The sequence below is a fragment of the Heterocephalus glaber genome, unplaced genomic scaffold (assembly GCF_053883595.1).
Source record: "Heterocephalus glaber isolate CG9 unplaced genomic scaffold, H.glaber_assembly_v1.0 deba00001444, whole genome shotgun sequence".
NCBI classification, from domain to species: Eukaryota; Metazoa; Chordata; class Mammalia; order Rodentia; family Bathyergidae; genus Heterocephalus; species Heterocephalus glaber.
This window is the reverse complement of record NW_028258297.1, coordinates 21,391,086-21,412,872: the sequence shown is the minus strand read 5'-3', so window position 1 is coordinate 21,412,872 and position 21,787 is coordinate 21,391,086. Positions and strand designations below refer to the sequence as shown.

Below are 21,787 nucleotides of genomic sequence, written 5' to 3'. Positions count from 1 at the left end.
GACAGGGTCTCTGTAAGTTGCCCAGGCTCAAACCTGTGATTCTCCTGCCTCAGCCTCCCACAGAGCTGGGATTACAGGTGTGCTGCCACTCAGCATTTAAGTGTGTATTTTTATCGAATGAAATGGTGAGAATTATTTGTAATTTGCCAACTGTGTCTCGTTTGTTGTTCTGTTTCTTCTTTCTAGATGTCAAACTTTCCGAAAGCTACTAGGTGTGGTACTTTATCTCATCCAAATAACAAAAAATAAAAAATAACATGCTGGTTAATTTGAGGATATTATTGCAGATAGACGAGGATGGGCTACAGATGGGGAAATAATACGGGAGGCCAAGAGGGAAGGCAGATCTATTAGCTTTCATGCTCTTTATTGCTTTGGAATGACTTTTTTTCTATCTTCTGTCTTTTAGTTTTACGCACACAGATTTATGAATTTCTATCATAAAAATGTGTACATTACAGGTGAGGCATTTGCAGTCAATTGGTAAACCATTTATTTGGCTCAAACTGATGTGAAAGATTTGTGTCTTCCTCTGTATTCCCTAATTATTTTTGTAGGCCTCATGATACTTATTTAAAGCCATCTTGGTGCCTGTGAGGCCTGCTGGGAACAGGACTTCTAAAAGGCAAATGTGTCCGGAAGACTGTGGCCCAAGGCCATTTTTGCTGGCTATGACCAAGGTCTCTGGAACCAAAGTGAACACACAGCTCTTCCTAAAATTGAAGATGTTTATGCTCGCTATGAAACTGAATTCTACTTGGGCAAGAGATGTGTTTAAGTGTACAAAGTGAAAAACAGCACAGTGACTCCAGGCGGCGACTCAGACAAAGCCAGAGTGATCTGGGGAAAAGTAACTCGGGCCATGGAAACAGCAGCATGGTTCAGGCCAAGTTCCAGAGTAACCTTCCTGCTAAGGCCATTGGACACTGAACCTGTGTGATGCTGTGCCCCTCAAGGATTTAAACCAATGAAAAATAAAAGTGGATTTGTGCTCTTATAAAAAAAAAAAGAGTTATTTAAAATATTTACTGTACATTTTATTATTTGTGGGAAGTTAAGACATTTATATAAGAAGCCAAACCTTTAAAAACCAAATTTGTATTTCATACATTTTCTGGAATTACACTAAATTAAGATTTTAGATTTATCCTACTTTTCATATATTTCTTGCCATATTTTTAGTTTGAATAGTATTCAGTAACATCTATAATTAATTTTGCTTATTTCATAATGGACTAATTTTTATATGAAGGAGAATGCAGTCTGAGGACCTCCTCTTACTTACTCACCAATTGTCCTTGACCATGAATAAATATATCTGATCACAGAAGTGAGGCGCAGTGAAATTCTCAATGGCAGGAATGGCCAGCTTCTTTGTCCTCAAACATCAGTAGTAGAATACTCACAGAAACAATGCTGCAGTTTCTCTTATAAATATTTGTAGCTATATTCTGGAAATAGCCTATAAACTCTTTCATATGCAAAGATTTTAGCCAAAAGAATACATGATTAGTAGAGCTTTCTATGTATGTTGGAATACATAGTTGTCCCTTGGTATCTGCAGGGATTTTTTTCCAGGATCCTTCTGCTGATTCCAAAGTCTGGAGATGTTCAAGTCTCCTATGTAAAATGGTGCAACATTTGTATATAACCTATCCTCTTGTATGCTTCACCTCACCTCCAGATTACTTATAATACCTAATGCAAGGTAAACGCTATGTAAATACTTGTAATACTGTATTGCTTAGGAAACAATAGCAACAAGAAAAGTCTTTACATGTTCAGTACATTTGTAATTTTTTCCTAAATATTTTGGATCTGCCATTAATGAAATCCATAGATGTGGAGCATACAGGTGCAGAACCAGCAGTAATAACTTAATAATTGCCTTTATTGTATAACATAGGGTTAGCTGGAACTACCACTTTCATTTGGCAACTTACACATTCAGCTGGCAACAAGATGTAAAATGGGACCACGAGAAAGAACTTTGCAGTTACAGATTTCGTTGGTTATGAAGTCAAATTTTATCTCTATTTTAAACACTTCTATGTTTCTGCTTAAAACCATTGTTTATAAATGTTCTGCTATCCACTTGTGATTTTAATGATGTAAATGACAGATTGCAAAGTTGGAAATGAGTAAGGGACAAGCTCAGTGTTGCAGAAAAACTTGGACCCAGTATGGGACCGTTAAGGGGCAATATCAACTTGACTGGCTTTGGGTTCCATCCAGGGCATTAGTGGAGCACGAGTCTCGGTGTATCTGGAAGGTCATGGAGGTGCGGCCTTGGGTCAGGGTGGGGCCCCTCACCCTTTTCTCCCCAGCACTGTTCCTGTACTTTGCTTCCTCAGGGCCACAAATTGAGGAGCTTTGCTCGGCCATGATGAGACAGCTGACTGTGCACTGAATCATCTTAAAACATGAGCCAAGTAAAATCTCTCCTCCTTTAAATTATGGGCTTTGGGTATTCGTCAGTGGGAAAGCTGACTAATGCACAGTATATTAGAACTGGCCCCAAAGTGCTGTAAGACCAAAGAAAACAGGTAGATATATCAGAAGCTCACAGAGTGCAATTTATTGGGGACTTATGAGAGAAGCGTGGTCAAGGTGGCAGCAAAATCAAGTGGATCTTGGTTCAGAAGTAGAGAGAGATATGTATATTTGGCAGGACAAATGTGATTTCATCCAAGCCAGAATGTATTTGGTTTATCTCTAGCTAAAATCAAAGAATCAGGCACATTCCCAGCACCACAGTCTGATTATAAAGCTCCACATGCCACTTTACTAGTTTTGTCCATTTATAGTAGGTGGAAAACTCTGTGGTGAGAATTACCCATGGGGCAACCATGGAAGTTACAACTTAACGTGGCAGCAGTCATGTCAAGCAGATTCATTACACTCAGATTTTAAAATAGATTTTTAAAATGTATAACTGAAATTGAACAATTATAGACAGCTAAGTTAGATAGAAATTAATATACAGTCAGAGAGGCATTGGCCTTCAAGGAAGTCTGAAAGCAAATCTGAATACAGCCAGACCTCAGGATGGAGAGGCAATAGAAAGGTTTACATGCCTTTCTAGAGTTAAACTGCAGTTTGAGGTCACACTGTAATTAGTACTACCTGGTCCAGTGGGCCCAGATACACATCAAGCACACTAGGTAGGTGACCAGAACACCTGGACCCATACTCTGCTCCCTTTCCAAGAATTCCTTTGTTCTTTCCATATTCCCTGGCTACATGACTCGTTTCCCTACTGAACTGATATTAGCAAAACAGCTATATTGGTAATCCTACAGGTTGTTACTAGTTTGACCCATGTTGTTACCCCCATGTGGATATGTTGTATAAATTACCCTTGATCAAGAACTTCTGCGTCCACCCCCTTTTGGGACGCCTCCTGTCTCTTAGGAGCTTTCTCTTAGTAAATCTCTCCTACTCTTAAACTCCTTGGTCCCTTAGAATGCACTCTTCAATATTTGGGGGGGCATGAACCAGGCAAGATATCTAGCAGGTTGAGAGTTATATTTTTCCTATATCAGAACTACAATGTAATGCTAGTGTTAAGGATTGGAAATTAGTCATTTTGGGCTATTATAAGAAGGACCATAGCCTGAGTGACTTAACAGAAGTTTATTTCCCAGAGCACTGGAAACGACGTGTAATATCAGGCAGACAGCATGGCTTGGATCCGGTTAGAGCTGTCTTCCTCATTTCCTCACATCATGATGGTGTGTGCAGGGGAACAGAGTAAGCCCTTTTATTCTTGCATGTCTCTTCTTATAAGGGCACTAATCCAAAGGCCCCAAGTCCATGTATCATCACACTGGGGATTAGATTTTAACATATGAATTTTGGAGGGACATAAACATGGGATCCATAACATAGGGGAAATCAATAAAATAGATGAGGACAGGTGTAAAAAACATTGTTATAGGCTGCCTAGATTTAGGTGATGAGAAACTATGAGAAATTCTCAAAGACTGGAAAATACAGTTGAAAATTCTTAAAAGTTCATTATTGAAAAGTGAAATAAGTAATTTTCAGAATTTTTCATTTTATCTCCTTAACACTCTCAGATCAAAACCATGGACTATTAATAACATAAGGTAGCCAGCTGAAAATGAGCCAAGTTATTTAGCTTGTGATCTTTACGTTGATTCTCTAATTGATTAATAAATTATTTAGTTCAATAAATTTTTGTGTAGTTTTTGCTTGTTCTAGGCACCCCACCAATCTCTTGAGTACAGAAGTGAATGAGAAATGGCATGCTCTTCAAAAAGCTGCTTGCCTAAAGTCCTGTTGATAATAGCAGAGGGAATGTGAGAATTCAAGTGTTAAGATTGCTGGTTCAGTACTCATTTCGAGAAGCCTTATTGGTTCTGACATTTAGAAGTCTGTTCAATATCACAAACATAGAATTTGACAATGGTGAAGGAGGCAAATGAGTACCTCTAACTTATGGTAGGTTAATAAAGGTCTAGGTATTTGGGACCATTAAAAACAAAATTGCAGAATGGGAGGAAATGGACCTTAAAGTCCTTAGAATATGAATCAAATTCTAAACCTAAGAAACATCCTCAAACACCAATGCTAAAACATCAAAAGTATTGGTTTTAAAATACAAAAGCACTAAAGCAAGTATTTAAAGTATTAGGAGAAGTATTTAAATGTAATTGAGGTCCTGGCTTAATTACTTAATTAAAGCACATCTACATATGCGGAATAGGAAATCTGCTATTTCTAGCTTGAACAGCCCTTCCTGCTCCTTGCTGTAGGGAGACACTTTCAGACTTGGTGGCTGATTGCACATGTGTCCCTTCATCAGGAAAATACTTCAGTCAAAGCAGGGCAAAGGGAACTCTTAACTATTGAGCAGCAGCCGTGGGTCCTGAGTTTTATGTGTATTATGTCAGTTAATCAACTAAACTACCTACATAGTGGAAATTATTGTCCTCATTTTACTGAAGACTAAATTCAAGTATTTTAATACTATGCCCTAGAACACCCAGTCTGTGAATGGTAAAGCCAGAAACGGAAATAAATTGTTCTAATTCCATGTTCTTTGCTACGTATCATGCCATCTTCAAGGATTAGAACAAGACTTGAGTGAGAGAGAATGCACAAGGATTGATTGAGAAATATAGTTAATGTTTAAAATTAAAAAAAAAATATTGCACTGAGAACTACATTGTCATTAATCTCCCATCAAAAATACCCACCTTGCTTCAAACATGTCTTTTATTGCAATACATTATTTTGTATTTAAACACACACTGTATTTTAGATTTTTGTTCAATTGACAAATATATCAGCAAAAGGCTTTCATTGTCCTTTGATTAAAATTTACTTTTCAACAAGTGCTGTCAGCAACCAAGCTCAGCCAAACTCCCTTACCCTCTTCTTCTGTACCTGGGAACAAACCCTAGTATGTTTAGAGAATTTTTCTGAGAGTTTCTGCATTCATTGATCTGTTAGTTACTTTTCTCTCATTGCTGAGACAAAACACCCAACACCCAAAGTTAGAGGGGAAGGTTTTTTCTTGGCTTACAGTTCATAGAGGTTTCAGTCTATAATCGGCTGGTTCCAAGGCAGGGGTGACCCTCAGGCATCTCAGAGGAGAAACAACATGGTGCCCACACAATAGCAAAGGCAAGAAGAGAGTTTAACAGCATCTTTCTGCCCCTTTTATCTTATTCAGACTACCAGGATTAGGGCAGCGCCAAACTAATCACTCATATGTAGTGCTTTAGTAATCACACGCCCTTAACCCAAGCATCACACACTCCAGATTCAACTGCCTTTGAAAAAGAAAGTCCCACCTCTTCCGCATGAGGCTTTTGCGGGGACATCTAAACACAAATCATAAAAATTGAGAAGTAGGCAGACAAAATCCTGGGCTCTGGAGGTAAATGTCCTGTGTTTACAGCCCACCATTGTCACCAATCAGATGCACATAGACAAATTATTTAACTTTCTTGTACCCTGGCTGTCTCAGTGGAATGGATAATAATAATGCCTAACTTGTGAGGAATAAATAAAGTGATACTTATAAAGAACTTAACATAGTATCAAGTGAGCCTTGGCCAAATGTTAATTTTTCTATTTGTTTTAAAAACAGATACAATAAGTATAAATTGCTTCCCCATACTCGGGGGTAAAAATATACATATATTTATATGGTAAATTAAGTTTCATTCAGTTCAAGGACTACTAAAATGTCCATTGGTCTATTTGGGGATCTCAGTCCCATCTTGTGGACATGTTTAGAGTTTATAGTTCTTAAATTGGAGAGAAATCACTGCTGATGCCCAGGTTCATGTGACCTATTCAGAGATGGTGGCCCTGATCCCCAAATCCGGCCTCTTCATTGAGGCTGTCTGGCACTTCTTAAACTCCCACTCATTTGATTGGGAGCTGGTCACCACCAAGCCCATAAACCCAAATCAGAAAATCTCTTCTCTCTAGCCTTAAGGATCTAACCATGTGTTTTGAATTTTGACCATTCCTTCTTGAAAATCCTCTGACTCTGTATCCTCTAGATATCTCAGCCTGCCTGTTCTGAAAAGACAAGCCCAATTGGTCTTGGTCATTTTCTTCAAGACTGTCATATTTTGCCTGGCATATTCTCTTGTCTGATGCTGAAGAAAATGTGTGTGTGTGTGTGTGTGTGTGTGTGTGTGTGTGTGTGACCACTGGAGGGAGTAGCAGTAGGGAAGATCTTAGAACTCTAGAACACAATTCTAGTCTATCTTTACTACTGGAGAAAGGATGCCTTTATCATGTTCTGGGGAGTTTTCTTTGGGGAAAAAGAAGAAAAACCTTGAAATAACAGAGAATCTTCCTATAAATTGCCTTGTTATATAAACGTAGATAAAACCATGTTATATCTAAGATGCTGCAGGGACTGTGGAGGTGAATGTGACCTATTCCTTCAAAATGCTGACCTTCTAGTTAGGGAAATGAGACCTAGCAAAGACCACCCACCTTTGAGCTCCTTGGAATTACTGTCTGAAATATGAACATTCTGGCAGTGATTTAAAACTTGATAGTTTTAACTAAGAATTTCCTTGGAGAGTTATAGCTCATCCTAAGATAAACTTTGATGACCAGAGTCTTTGTCATTCTGCTTCAGTGACATGAGGATGGAACACATTCCAGGGCATCAGAGAATCTTCCTAGCTGATTAGGTTGCTATAGACACACAAAGGCCATGCTCTAAATTAGCTCCCACAGCCTAATCAAAATGAACAGACCACTTGAGGCTGTGATGGAGACATATTGGCAGCTGAAGAAGGCTGTCTACAGGGATTTTGGTGAGAAACCAAAGTATATAAATGCTGAAAGCAGTTTGATTCCAGTGCAAAGATTAGGGTGATTTAGAAGGAAATATTGATTCTAATGATTCATTTCTCTTTCAATTTAATTTTATTTCAATTTTGTCTTTATACACATGAGCTTTCATAATCGTGCAAAATAATAATTTTTCCTTATCTTTGCATGTATGACTTTAAAATATATTTTAAAACAATCACACTGAGGAGCATTTCAACAGCTTAAGATGTTCACTGTCTCTTGGGGCAGAGCACTCTAACTGCAAGTTCAGACCTATGGATCAAACAAGCCAGTTGCATCTTGATTCTGTAGCTTGCACGCATTCTTAATCTATTAAAAATTTAACGAAAATAAAAATTTAAATAAAAATTTACATCACTTGTCATGAAAAAGCATCGGACTAGGTCTCATGTTGAACTTCTTAAGTGTATCTATTTTTTATGTGTTTATGGACCTAAATAGGAAACTGTTGTAGATAAGGTTTCCCGGAAGGTAAAATAGAAGTCAGGGTTTCTAGGCAGGTTTGTTGGTATTCTCAGTGCTGGAGTGCAGGGAGAAGAATGGGCAAAAGGAGAAGCTGACTGTGACACAACCGTAAGAATGTCTAGCAGATCCCAGGGATCTAACCTGGATTGTTTTTCAGAGCTGGACCTTTTATTCTATTCATCAAGCACTGATTGGATATAAACTATTACAGGAAGGAGAGGTGACCTGAAATTATATCGCTCTTCTGCTGGGGCCAATTGGCAGAGCACTCAACTGAGTGTCTTTAACCATTTGCTTAGGCTCCCAGTAGCTGAGGAAATCATTACAGTCCACGCAGTGAGGTTTTTAGCTGTGTCTGCTGAGCTTTGGAAGCAGTGCTTATGGGAGGGTCAGCTTGGCTGAGAAAGATTAGTGGGATGTATCTCAGTTCTATTTCTACAACTGGCGACAAGCTTGCAACTTCATCCTTATTGTCTCCTTCCTTGGCTATCCTCTGGTTCTCTTTCTCTACAACTTGGCTACCATACCATTTGGTCCAGATTTCTTGATGAAATGATCCTGGCTCTAATTCTGAAGAGTGTGCATCCCTGATTATAAAACCTATGCCCATCACTCATGTCCATTTACAATAAAATTAGAAAACCTATTAATGAAGAGACATTCCAGCAAGCACGTGTGTACCAAATGGACTCCCCACTGTTTGAGACCATTACCTTGTCCTATTGATCACGGTCTATTACTTCTAACCATATGGCTATGTCTTTTCTTCCATGCTGGTCTCTTGTCATAAGAACCTGATGTGGCCAGGTAATAATCTTGGCTTAAAGTTTAATTCAATTCTTGTTTTGTACTTTAGTGAATGTATTCTCTTGTTGAGAGGCCACTAAACCTATAGATCCTAGAGTTGCAGAAATGGTAGCAAAGATTCCCCTAATGAGGCCATTTATACTTCTATTTTAAGGTTTCTATATTCAAGTATTCTGCCTATTGAGGTCACATACATTATGATGATTTTAGATTTAGAATATATATACACTGTGAAGAATACTGTCCTATCCACACATAGAATCATCCTCTACTTCTGATCTCACCGGTGCTTTTACAAAGCTGTCTCATCACTCTATTAAACCACTGGTCTCTGAATGGTGCAGTATGTGATGTGATTGGTCCATGCTATGCACCCACATCCATGCCTTCTTTTCTGAAAAGTGAGTTTCTTGGTTTGTACCCATGTTAGAGGGGATCTCATGTTAGCTCCTTGTACAATAAGTAGGGCAGTCTCATTCTCCTTGAAATTTGTGTCTATTTTGGTCAAAATGCATAATAATTCCTTCCTTAGTACAGGGTCCAGTGTTATTAATTGGACATGAAATGAGTGTTTTGATATCATTAAGGAATGGTACCACATCTAGACTCCACATCTGGACTCCACATTGGTCTCTTACCATCCTTCTAGATTGCTGTGGCTGGCTGGTTGGATGCTGGCAGCAGTATCAGTGGTTAGAGTAACCTCAGGGAGGGTGTGTTTATCCTGGTTCTACCCATAGAATTTCTTCCGCCATTATGGTTACTATGTACTTGCCAACACTGGGGTGGCCATTGGCTGAATCTGGCTAACACCAACTGCCTGGGCCACTCTGCATTAGTGGTTTTGAGTTTTACTTCTGTGGGACATGTGCTGTCTTGCAGGCCCCTGGCCAATGAACAAGTCTATTCTCACTGTGTACATGTGAATCTGTATATATATTTATCTTAGACCACCTCTCTTTTTATACAACATGGTTGAGGATTTCCTCTGATTGGTTTCTTTCAGGTAATCTATTTTCAGCTGATAGCACATGTACCCAAAGCACTCACTTTCAGCCTGAGCCATACAGAACAAAAGGAGCCATTTTTGTCTCTATCATCAGGTCAAAAGGGAATCCACATGTGACCATGGCAATGAGTGAGGTACAATATTGGTAGGTGGCAATGGGGAGCCTTGGCTATCTACTTGTAATATATTGTGTTTTTGCCTCTGGATATGTTTGTGTCGGACTTTAAACATCCTACTTTTTTTAGATTATTAACCACAAGTCAATTTGTATACAGTTAAGGTACTTAGAAAACATGTAATCATTTCAGTTTTTGCTTTTAAGATTTATTAACAGGGGCAGGCATGGTGGCAGATGCCTGTAATCTCAGCACTTGGGAGGCTGAGGCAGGAGCATCATCTTGAGTTCAAGGCTAGCCTGGGCTATATAGTGAGTTCAAAGGCAGCCTGGACTACAGAATGAGACCCTATCTCAAACAAAACACAACACAACACAAAACAAAACGATGTATTAGTGGGTACGAGTTTATTCTAGGATTAATTACTGAGAAAAGAGTTGTCTAAATACCCTACCCAAATTCTCATGAATTATGAGATTTTCCAGGATTTTCTGCATATGAGCTACAAACAGTTTCCTCTAACTCTTCTGGGAGGTTCTATCTACCGTGGCCCTCTGCTGGTCTCTGTGTGTGTATGTGCTGATCACCCTCAGCCAGTGGAGTCTGTGCAGATCTCCAGAGCCTCCTCGTTACATGTAATCCTCTCTGATCCATCTCATTTCCCCTGTGAGCTCTGCCTTGATTTTTCCTCTTAGTTTGGGTTCTCAACCTTGGAAGTCTGCTGAGGTTCTGCCTTGGTTCCTCTTCCTGGAGTCCCACACTGAAAACTGTCCAGAGAGCATTATCTTTCAATGTCTAATATCATATAGGCTGAAAACCATTGCTTTGTCTATTTAGATATTCCATGTGGGGACATAAACCAGGCCTCGATCTTGGCTCATGTCCTCAATTGTTAATATTAATTTAAACCTAATGTTCAGGTTGATTTATTTTCCTTCTCCCACAGCAAACATTTTGAAACATAAAACAATTCTCAGATATTTTATTATTTATATGTCTATAATTTATGCATAGAAAAATCCATATTTTTCATGCTTATTATTTATCCTCTAATCTTATTTTTCCCATCTTGTATGCTGTAGCACCTTCTATACTCATTATGATGTTAATTACCTGTGGACTGGGTTGTTTTGCTAGTCAGTATCCACTGGTTCTTCCTAATGTCTCCTCGAATTTTGATACTGAAATCCTACTTATTTCACTGCTCCATCCAAGGGCCTTTGATCTAAGTAAGTCAATTTTATATTCCCTCTGAGGGAAGAAAATGGTCTTTTCACCTGGTTGGACATATCCTCAGCAGACTCTTTCTATGACTCCTTTGTGGTGGCAGCTTAGCCTCCTGTCTTACTTTTGTGGGTGTCCATGCTCCAGCCTGGTCCTCCAGCTTCCCATTAATTTCACAGCACCTTCTGAGTACCTTTCTTCTGTTTACATTCAGTAAAACAACTTATCTAGCTTTGCATATGGCTCTATATATTTCTCTGTCCACATAGACTGTGAGGCAGTAGAGGGCAAGAATATGATTTATTTATCTCTGTGGCTTCTGCAGGACCAAAAATAATTGTAGATGTTACATAAATTCTGCATTAAATTTCATCAGTCAAGTATTTGCAGCATTTTTCCTGTGCAGGACACATTGTGTGTTTACATGAACATGTCAGTCAACAATATGACAGAGAAGTCATAGAATCAGCTGTACCTTGATCAAAGCCTTCTTGGAAGAACTTTTTAAGAAATAACTTTTCTAGTTGGAGCTTATGGGAATAAAATCTTTCATATGCTACTTTACAAAAAGCTCCAACTTTCTCTACAAAATCTATTTGTTTAAATTTTCCCAAATCTGTAGGTTCTCATTGATAATGCCTAAGTCTCTTCTCTCTTGAATACTTTTCAAGCCTGGGCATTTGAGTTGGTATTTTTATTTTTTCTTAGTTAATTATTTCTTCTTCATCTAAGGCTTAAGATTGAAATCTGTGTTCTATTACTTTACTTATTTTCTGGAAGGACAGCTCTCACCATATGTTTGAAGATGGTTTCCAAATTTTTTATCCCCAGGTATGTTCAGGTTGTACATCTGCTTCTGCTTGAGTGACATGGGCTCATCCATACACTGCCACCCATCAAAGCTAAATCTGGCACAAACTGAACTTCTCACCTTTTAAACTGTCACCTTGTCATTTCCCCACCATCATTAAAATGAGAATCATCCCCCAGAGTTAGAAAATGGGATGTATTTTTGTCATGTCTTATTTTATTACCCTACTCATATCAGTTAAGTCTGCAGAATCATATGTTCTCCAAAGTCAGGCTTTTTCTTTAGCTTGGTTTACCTGTGGAGGCACCAAACAAAGAAATATCACAGACACATTTAGAGATAAATAATAGAAGTAATCTATAGAAAGGAGTAAAAGCTCATTCGCAGAGTCATTTCTCAGTGGTATTTCTGGAACATCACATGTCTTTTTCTTATTGATTCAGGTAGGAGAAACCCAGGGATAGAAAAAATTATCACCTACCTACAGTGACTATGGTCTTTTGGGTTAGTTCAGTTTTTTTGTTTTGTATTTATCTACATGAGGACAATAAGGTGTATGGATCCAACAGAAGACAATAAAAAAGGCAAAACATTCTATTCGTAAAACTACTACGAAGGGATAGTGTTAAATATAAATGTAAATATGAATATTTTTCGAAACTAGATTGGTTTTTCTTCATGATTTGTTATAGTTTTATACTGTGATTTGTTATTTTATACTGAAACACAAGTTAACCTTTAGCTTTCACTTATAAATATCTTGTCTTTATAGCAGCACTGTTAATAATTAAATGAACTATTTCTTTAATCTAAAGGCATCACTAATTCTTAAACTATATAGCATCACACCAATAAAGACAATAAAGACACTTCTACTTGTCTGATGTTGTGGTTTCTATCTAGATATTCTCCCAAGATCCTCATGTATGTATAGGCAGGGCTTTTGGAAGGTGATCGGATTACGTGGGTTTTTAGCTGACTTGCTTTTGGGAAGTGGAGACTGGTCAGAAGAGGCCATCACTGTGGATGTGGCCTGAAAGCTTTATCTCCCTCTGCAGCTCCTCCTTTCAGTGCCTCCACTCTGCCCCTGTGCAGTGCTGTCCTGGCTTGAAGCTGGTCATCTCTGGACAGAAATTTCTACAAACTGTGAGCCAAAATAAACCTCTCCTCCTTTCAGTTGTGGGTGTCGGGTATTTTGTCCAGTGAGGAGGAAAGTAATGCAGACTTTGATGACAAGAACTGGTTACACAGCAAGTCGTGCAAGTGCACACAGCAGGCCCACAGAGTCTGTTTGTGCCTTAGCCCTCATTTCTGCCTGGCCACCAGGCATTGCTTTTTGCAACATGCACAGACTAGCAGTCCACATTGCCCCTCGAATTATTATTGATTCTTCATTTTTGACTCAAGTGAGAAGGCAGAGGCATACTTTTAAACCTTTCTCTCAATACAGTGAGTTGTCATGCTCATTTTATTTTTGAGACACCACTATCATTTGTTCACCTCTTCCCATTTCATTGTTAATATCACTGACACATTCTGGGCTTGGATCTCTTGCCTTGATTATTGCAATAGATTCCTCATGGATGTCTTGATTCTTATCTCTTCTCTTGACCAGTAACATTCCAACCATGCCTTTAGAAAGGGCTTAAATCATTTTATTCCCTGCTCAACAAAACATTGATGTCTCATTGATATTATAATCAAATCTAAATTTCATAGCATGATGTTCACTGTTACGATCTGAAGCCAATCATCAGTGAACCATTGAACTGATTTTCCTTCTGCTGCCAAGATTCTACAATTATATATTTCCTTTATCCTCTTTAGTTTTTACTTCTCACCTTAAGTTCCATCCATTTTGGCATTGGCTTCTTGCCTTCTACCCATTGGTTCTTTACAAATGTGTATATTATAATGTCCTTGTTGCTGCAGTTTTGTAATACCTTGTGAAATGTTCATTCCACTTCTCTGTGTCAGAAATTTTATTTATTCTTCCTGGAAAAACTCAAGTGACATTTTAAAAAATTCTCTCAGTTACAATTACATTTCCCCGTATTTATATGAAGTAAATTTAACAATTATTTAAATGTCTGCTGCCTTCTACTGTATTGATAAGATGTCATCAAGTCAGAGACAAGTTGTTTCAGTAATTTGCTTCTGCTGCCCACCTCCTGTTTGCTTAGGCAATTATTGCTCATCTTCTAGATCCCAGACTAAGCAACTTTTCTCCCTTGGAAATCTTTTTTGAGCCCCAAGAGTATGTTGGCCCTCCTGAAAAGCATACCTTGTCACATAAACTTCTCCTTAGTGATGTGTCATATACAATTATTTAAAGTCTTCGCTGCCAGACTGTAAATTGTCTACTTCATTGCAGTGTTCTTTTAGTTGGTCTACTATTTAGCACAGAGTAGAAATCCAATAATATTTATTCAGTGAATGAATGAACCTGTTTTGTCCACTCTTATAACTCAGTGCATGTAATGAAATGTACAATGTTTCTCCATTGACACATCATGTTCTGAAAAATCCATCACAAACAAAAAATAACATAAGTAGAAAATGCACTAAATGCCTGATAAAACTATCATTAGGTGGTACCAGTACTCTAGATAGGTAAGTTAATTAGATATCTTGTAGGCAGTTAGACAGGGCCCTCCCTTAAAGAGCCAACCCTCCAGAAGCCAACAAGGCGAGGAGCCAACATGGAGAACAATTGAAGCATATTCACTAGTTAGCATTATAAAAAGAAAAGAGGTACTACTTCCCCTAGGGATAGCAGTGATTGATATTCTAAATGGGAAATTCCTTGTATGTGACTTGTTTTCCCATTTGATCTCCATTTAATCAATATTACCTGGGTGACTGTACTTGTAATCTTATTGGTTGGTCATGGTTTTGTCCCACCTCATGCCCACCTTGTGATTTTCCATTGGGTCTCATAGCTTTGTCCCATTTTGTACCCACCTCACCACATGGCTTTGTCCCATAAAACAGCTTTGAGAAGCGGTGTGGGCGGGCAACCCACTTTCTGGTCCCCCTTCTGTCTCTCTTAGAGGAATCTGTCTTTCTCTCAATAACTTTTCCTACTCTTAACCTCTGTTGTCCCTCGAATTCATTCTTCGATTTTGGAGGACACGAACTTGCATTTTGGATACCTAGTAGGTTTGGGAGTTCCATTTATTCCCCCTGTATCACCAGGTTAAATGGGAGACTCTCTAATTCGATTGAATAGTGTCAAGAAGTCACACCTAGATAACTAGATAATATCTGCTCCATGACTGATGAAGTGAAAGAACAAATGCAGCCATCCATAAGGTGTAACCATAAGAATACCAGGCAGAGAATCAGAAGGCTTGGTGTGATTGCAACATTCTCTCACTGCATGACCTTGAGCAGCTTAGCCAACCACTGTTCATCTGGATGACAAATTCTTTATGATCTGCTGGTAAAATAAAACAACTGAAAAACAAATACAAAGAGATTTCCTAACGCTACACTTCCTAGATTGAAGGAAATCTGGGGTGGAGAATGTTTCCAAAGAGGCTCAGTTTTTAAGCTAGAGAGACTTTTTTCCCTATCTGTGTTGGAAAAAGGGTATTCAACTCAGGAAGTTAAGAGGGTTGGATTGTGTTTCTTCTTGGGAGTGCAAATCGCCTACAAGATCTAACTGCTTGCTCCGTTATAAACATGGGGCCTCTCATCTTTCATCATGAGTATCTCTGTTTCCTTACACTTGTAAACTAAAGATTTAAGGAGTTTTTACTCTTACCACAACATACTCTGTATGTTTCTAAAAGCCCACATATTTCTTAACCAAAGTGTCCACAGAGCTGCACTCCACGGTGTCCACGTGTTGTCTCATATATTTGAGGGGCTGAGGCTGGAGGATCTCGTGAGCCCAAGAATTTGGGGTCAACCTGGACAAAATAGTGAGACCTTCATTTCTTAAAAAGAAAGAGTTTGCATATAAAAGTTCATGAATTCCTAATAGTTCAAGTGGTTAAGGAACATCTTGATATTCTTGGGAAAATGTGTGTATCTGTATTTTTTTTTTGTACTGGGAATCGAACTCAGGCCCTTGTGCTGGTGAGGCAGGCAGTGGCACCACTGAGCTAAATCGCTGGGCCTGTATTTTTGTAGGAGGAAATTGGAATAGTTTTAAAAATCCAGTTTTCAAATAAATTAAAACTTTTATCTATAATAAGATGAAATCATTCAAGAACTTGAAAAAACAATCACCGGCAGTGAGCTCAACAATAGCAATTGGGTAAAACTGGAGGATGTTTAAAGATGTAGAAGAGGTTAAAAAATTAGTTGTAAATTCAGACCATATTTAGACCTCCTAACACTCTCTATAGTTTGATTTCACAGGCCGAAGAAAACTGTAACAAAGTAGAAAGGTAGCTGTCTTATTGTTTTGGGCTGATATAATAGAAATAGCTGCAACTGAGTAATTTATAAAGAACACAAATTTATTTCTTATAATCGGAGGCCAGGAATTCTAAGATCAAGGTGGCGGCAGGTTTCTTTGTCTTATAGGGCTGCTCTCTGCTTTCCAAGCATGCCTTGATGAGGTATTTATGGAGGGGAGGCAGAGGACAAGGTTGCCAAATGCTTCCTGAAGCCTTTCTGACAGGACTTTAATCTCATGAAGGAGGTGTTCTCATGAAGGAGGTGTCCTCCTGGCTCAATTACCTGTTTGTTGTTGTTTTTGAGGAAAGGTTTCCCTCTGTAGTCTAGGCTGGCCTTGAACTCATGGCGATCCTCCTGCTTCAGCTTCATGAGTATTTGTGTTGCATACATACGCCACCACATCTGACTTTAATCACTTTGTCAATATTGTTTTTTGCTTGAATTCTTTTATTGGTATATATTAGGTATACAGTTTGTTTACATTTATCATTGGGTGCTTGTACCTGTACATGATGTATCTTGGTTCTTATTTCCTCCCCATTACCTGTGCACCCTTCACCCCCCTCCACCCTTCCCTATACATAGACTTTGTTTCCGTTTTTTTTCTTTTCTCATAATTTTTCCTTTCCCCTTCCCCTCCCACTTCCCCTACCCCTCTGGAACTTTTCTTTCTATTTCAAATTACTAATTATTCATTTTAATGGTTTTAATCCTTATTTACACTTTCAGTTCCTCACACTAGAGAAACTACTTGGTATTTACACATGAGTGTCCTTTTTATTGCACTTAAGAGTATGGCCTCAATATGCATCCATTTAGCTATAAATGTCTCCAGTTTCTCATTCTTTGTGGTTGAGTAGTACTTCATTTTATAAAAAAGAAAAATCTTCTTTATCCAGTTTCCAGTTGATGGGGACTTGGGCTGTTACCAAGCTTTAGCTATTATAAATTGTGCCGCTATAAACATGGGTGCACATATATAGCTGTGGTATGATTCTTTTAATTCTTTTTGGAAGATACCATACCCAGCAGGGGAATAGCTGGCTCAAATGGGACCTCTAGTCCTAGTTCTTTGAAGTATCTCTGTACTGATTTCCACAGTGGTTGCACCAGTCTACACTCTCACCAACAATGGAGAAGGGTTTTGAAGGAGATATATTCAAACTATATCATTGCACCCTTGGCCCCTCAAATTTCTGTACTTCTCATATATAAAATACATTTATCCCATCCCAATAGCCCACAAAGTTTTAAATCATTCCAGCATCAGCTCAAAAGTCTAAGATCAAGTCTCATCTATGTAACATCTAAGTTAGATATGAGTAACTCTCAAAAATGTCTTTCATCCTGAGGTGAATTGCTTTCCAGCTGTGGATCAAACGAGTTGTGTGCTTCCAGAATCTAATGGTGGAACTGGCTTAGGATAGATATTCTCATTTTAGAAGGAAAAAAGTGTGTGTGTGTGTGGGGGGATAACTATTCCTGAAAGTCTTAAACCCAAAAGGGCAAACAACAATGAATCATAATGTTTAAGAATAATCTTCTGTAACTGAATCCCCTGCTTCCCAGACACTCTGGGGCATGGTTTGGGTTCCCAAAATTCCAGGAAACCCAACCTTTACATTTTTGCTAGACCCAGTATATGCTAGGCCTCTTACAGGATGGGATTGGGTACTTGTAGCTTTCCCAGGTTGGTATTGCACCTGAGTGGGTCTGTACTTTTGGGGTTTTGGGCCAGACCCATTCCTATGCATCCACCAGGCATTGCCCTAGTTGAGGCTGTCTTTGGAGTTTCCACCCCTATCACAATTATCTGCCTGGCCCCAAAGGCTCTCCAAAACATCCTCTGTATTTAGTGGAGTTACCATGCCTCCACAGTTCCTACACTCTAAGCATCTGCAGAGTTAGCACCATGTGGAGGCTGCTAAGGATAACAGTCTGCACCTGTCAGAGCAGCAGTTCAACATGCACTTGTCCCATGTGAGCCACCGTTGAGTGCCTGAGGAGTGCTGCACAAGGATGTAGGGAGCATAGGTTCCAGAGGGCCATGGGCAGTGAGCCTGTCCTCAGACTGCCCCTTAAGGCACTGATTGTGATGGGCACTGCAGCCTCAAAGATCTCTGAAATACTTTTGGGGTCGTTTCTCATTGCTTTAGTGAATAGCACCTGGCTTCCTCCTACCAACACTCTTCTTAATGAGTGGTTGGTTGGCCACATCATTCATTTTTATTCCTAAATATACTTTTTTATTCTTCCCATGACCAAGCTAAAAATTTTCAAAATCATTATGTTTTGTGTCTCCTTTAATAAAAAATTCTGTCTTTAAAATTTTCCTTTTTTTTTTTTTGGTACCAGGGATTGAACTCAGGTCCTTGCATTTGTGAGGCAGGCGGTGGAACCACTGAGCCCAAAATTTTTCTCTTTTTGCATTTCACTACAAGGAGTGGTAAAAAATACAGTGAATGTTTTAATTTGAAAAGCTTATTACAGTAAAAATACATTACCAAGAACAATGGAATAAATGTGTTTGAAGTAAAGGAGTATTATGAATATTCTGAGGTGGATTAATGGCAATATGTCTTTTATTGCAATACATTTTTTAAATTAAAACATTCAGTATATTTTCTGATCACCTCACACTGATCAAATGTTTCCAGCAATTTCTGTCTAATAAAAATGTTATTTTGTCTCCATCCACCTTTTTCACCAAATCTGGGACTGTGTGATTTCTGGCTCTTGCCCAAAGTCAAAATGACTGTGAAAGATAAATGTTTTGAATTGATTCAGGACCTTGAGGCAGTCACAATTGTGCAACTGAAGACACTCACAAAGGAAGATTTCCAGAACTGCTTTAGAAAGTGGCAAAATGACAGGATAAGTGTGTTAAAAATTAGGCAGACTATTTTAAGGGGATTAATGCAATTCATCTTTTATTTTAATAAATTAAAATTAAATTAGTCACCATATTTTTATCCCACCTCATATCGGCAGTTAAGATAATTCATGTAGTACCCTGAAATCATTGTTGCTTAGAGATGCCTGCCAACTATCCTAGTTCATTGCCCTAAATTCTTGCTTTCACAAAGTCCTAGGACATGAACATAATTAAACTAATTTTTTTTGCCAGTTTATAACAAGGATGACCTTTTCTATCATTCCAATGCCTTGTTCCTCATTTTAGTCTGAGATCTCATCACAGTAATCTTCACTGTTATGACCACTTAAATAATCTTTTAGAAGGACGAGGCACTCTACCCAATGTTTCTTCAGACCCCACATCCAGATTATCCTTTATGCTCCATTCATGGCAATATGGACTTTTTCTAGCCTTCACTTCAAAATTGTTCCAATCTCTACCCATTTCCAAGTCTCATAATACAGACGTTTTCTAGCATTCACTTCAAAATTGTTCCAGTCTCTACCCATTTCCAAGTCTAAGGCCACTTCCACAGTTTTGGGTGTTTGTTATGATAACACCTCACTCTTTTCAGTTCCAATTTCTGCCTTAATCTATTTTGTGCTTCTATAACAAAAATATCTGCAATGAGTAAATTTGTAAAGGACAGAAATTTATTTCTCACCGTTCTGAAAGTTGAGACATCTTAGATCAAGTTGCCAGCAGATTTGATTGTCTGATGTAAGCTACTTTCTACTGCCAAGATAGTGCCCACCTTGATACTGTAGCTGACAAAGTGGAGGAACATTATGTCTCCCTCCACATGGCTGAAGATGGGAAGGGCCTGCTCATTCCATGCTGTTATGGTTTGGATAAGGTTTGCCCCCTAAGGGTTCTAGTGTTGGAAACTTAATTGCCAATGTGGTGGTATTAAGAATTGGGGATGAGCCCATCCCAGCACCCAGAAGGAAGCTCTCCTGCTGCCATCCCTAGCTCCTAGGGCAGAGAAGTTGAGCCAGTCCCAGCACCAAGAAGGAAGCTCCCCTGCCACCATCCCAAGCTCCTGGGGCAGAGAAGGTGAGCTGGTCCCAGCACCGGGAAGGAAGCTCCCCTGCCACCATCCCAAGCTCCTAGGGCAGAGAAGGTGAGTCAGTCCCAGCACCCAGAAGGAAGCTCCCCAGCCACCATCCCAAGCTCACTCCTAGGGCAGAGAAAGTGAGCCACGCGGTGCCAGAAGCACCCCCCCCCCGAAATGAGAAGACACGTAAACAAGCCTCAACAACAGACTTCCAGATCACCTACAGTAACCCCAAAGGGAAATGAGGTGGAATGATCTGATACTCAACTACCTGGACTCCCTGAACTGGCAACAAAAGAGGATCTGGGAAAAATGAAATCAGAAATAATTACTCAGATAACAGCAAAGATTGTGCTCAAGGTGCAAGACATGATTAATAAATCTAGAGAGGACACAGATAAAAAAATAGAGGATCTGAGGAACATGATGGAATCCCAACATAGGAAACAAATGGAATCCATAAAACAGATGCAAACAGATTTCCAGGAGATTAAAAACTCCATCGAAAGTCTGCACAGCAGAATGAACCACTGTGAGGATAGAATTTCACATATAAAAGAAAAGATTGCAATTAGTGACCAGGAAAAGAAAAATTGCTTTAAAATTGTAAAGGAACATGAGAAATCAATCCAGCAGCTGCTAGATGATGCAAAGAAGAATAACATAAGACTGATTGGAGTCAATGAAGAAAGAGGAGCGTGTGCAGACGACATAAAAAACCTGTTCACAGAAGTGATGGCAGAAAATGTCCCAAGAAGGGGAAAAGAACTTGACATACAGATAAGTGAGGCATATAGGACTCCAACTGGCCTTGATCAAAAAAAATCTACACATAGGCATATAATAGTTAGGATTCCAGAAATCCAACAGAAGAACAAAATTCTACAAGCAGAGAGAGAAAAGAAACAAATCACATACAAAGGAAAGCCCATCAGAATCACAGCAGACTTCTCAATGCAAACCCTCAAGGCAAGAAGAGCTTGGAGTGATGTATTTCAAGCCCTAAAGGAAAACAGCCTCCAACCCAGATTGATGTACCCTGCAAAACTATCTTTCAAAATTGATGGAGAAATAAGATACTTTCATGATAAAGAGCACCTCAGGAACTTCATGAATATCAAACCGGCACTCCAAAACATTTTAGACAATACCCTAGGAAAAGACAATGAGGATCACAACCCCAGGAAACCCAGCAGAATGAATCCATTGGGTATGACAAATTAAATGCAAAGGGGGAGAATCTAACAACAACAAAAAGTCATGACAAGGCTTTTAAAACTTTTAACTTCATCTCCCTAATGAGTGTATAATTCAATCTTGTTATTGTACTGATAAGAATTTTTCTGATTCTAGAGTTGCACACCTTTGTGCTATACTGGCTATTTATCATCTTCTTATGTCTACTTTTTAATTGGGTTGTCTATTAATGAGTTGTAAGAGTTCTTTATATATTCTGGTCATAGGTTATATGCATTGTAAATATGGTCTGTTTAAGGACTACTTTTCATTTTAATGATGTCATTTAAAGTTCTAAATTTTGATGGAATCTCATTTATCAATTTTTTTCTTTTATACATCATGTCTTTTGTATCCTAGGTAGTTCTTGCCT

The 21,787-nt window shown here is 38.8% G+C and overlaps 1 pseudogene across 1 annotated transcript in view; it reads left to right on the top strand.

The window, feature by feature from the left end:
* The first annotated feature begins 622 nt into the window (after positions 1-622).
* LOC147827502 (large ribosomal subunit protein eL33 pseudogene) overlaps positions 623-21,787 on the top strand; it is a 35,653-nt pseudogene continuing 14,488 nt past the window's right edge. The window contains exon 1 of the transcript XR_015452367.1: positions 623-21,787. This exon is cut by the window's right edge and continues 14,488 nt beyond it. The product of XR_015452367.1 is annotated as a large ribosomal subunit protein eL33 pseudogene (transcript).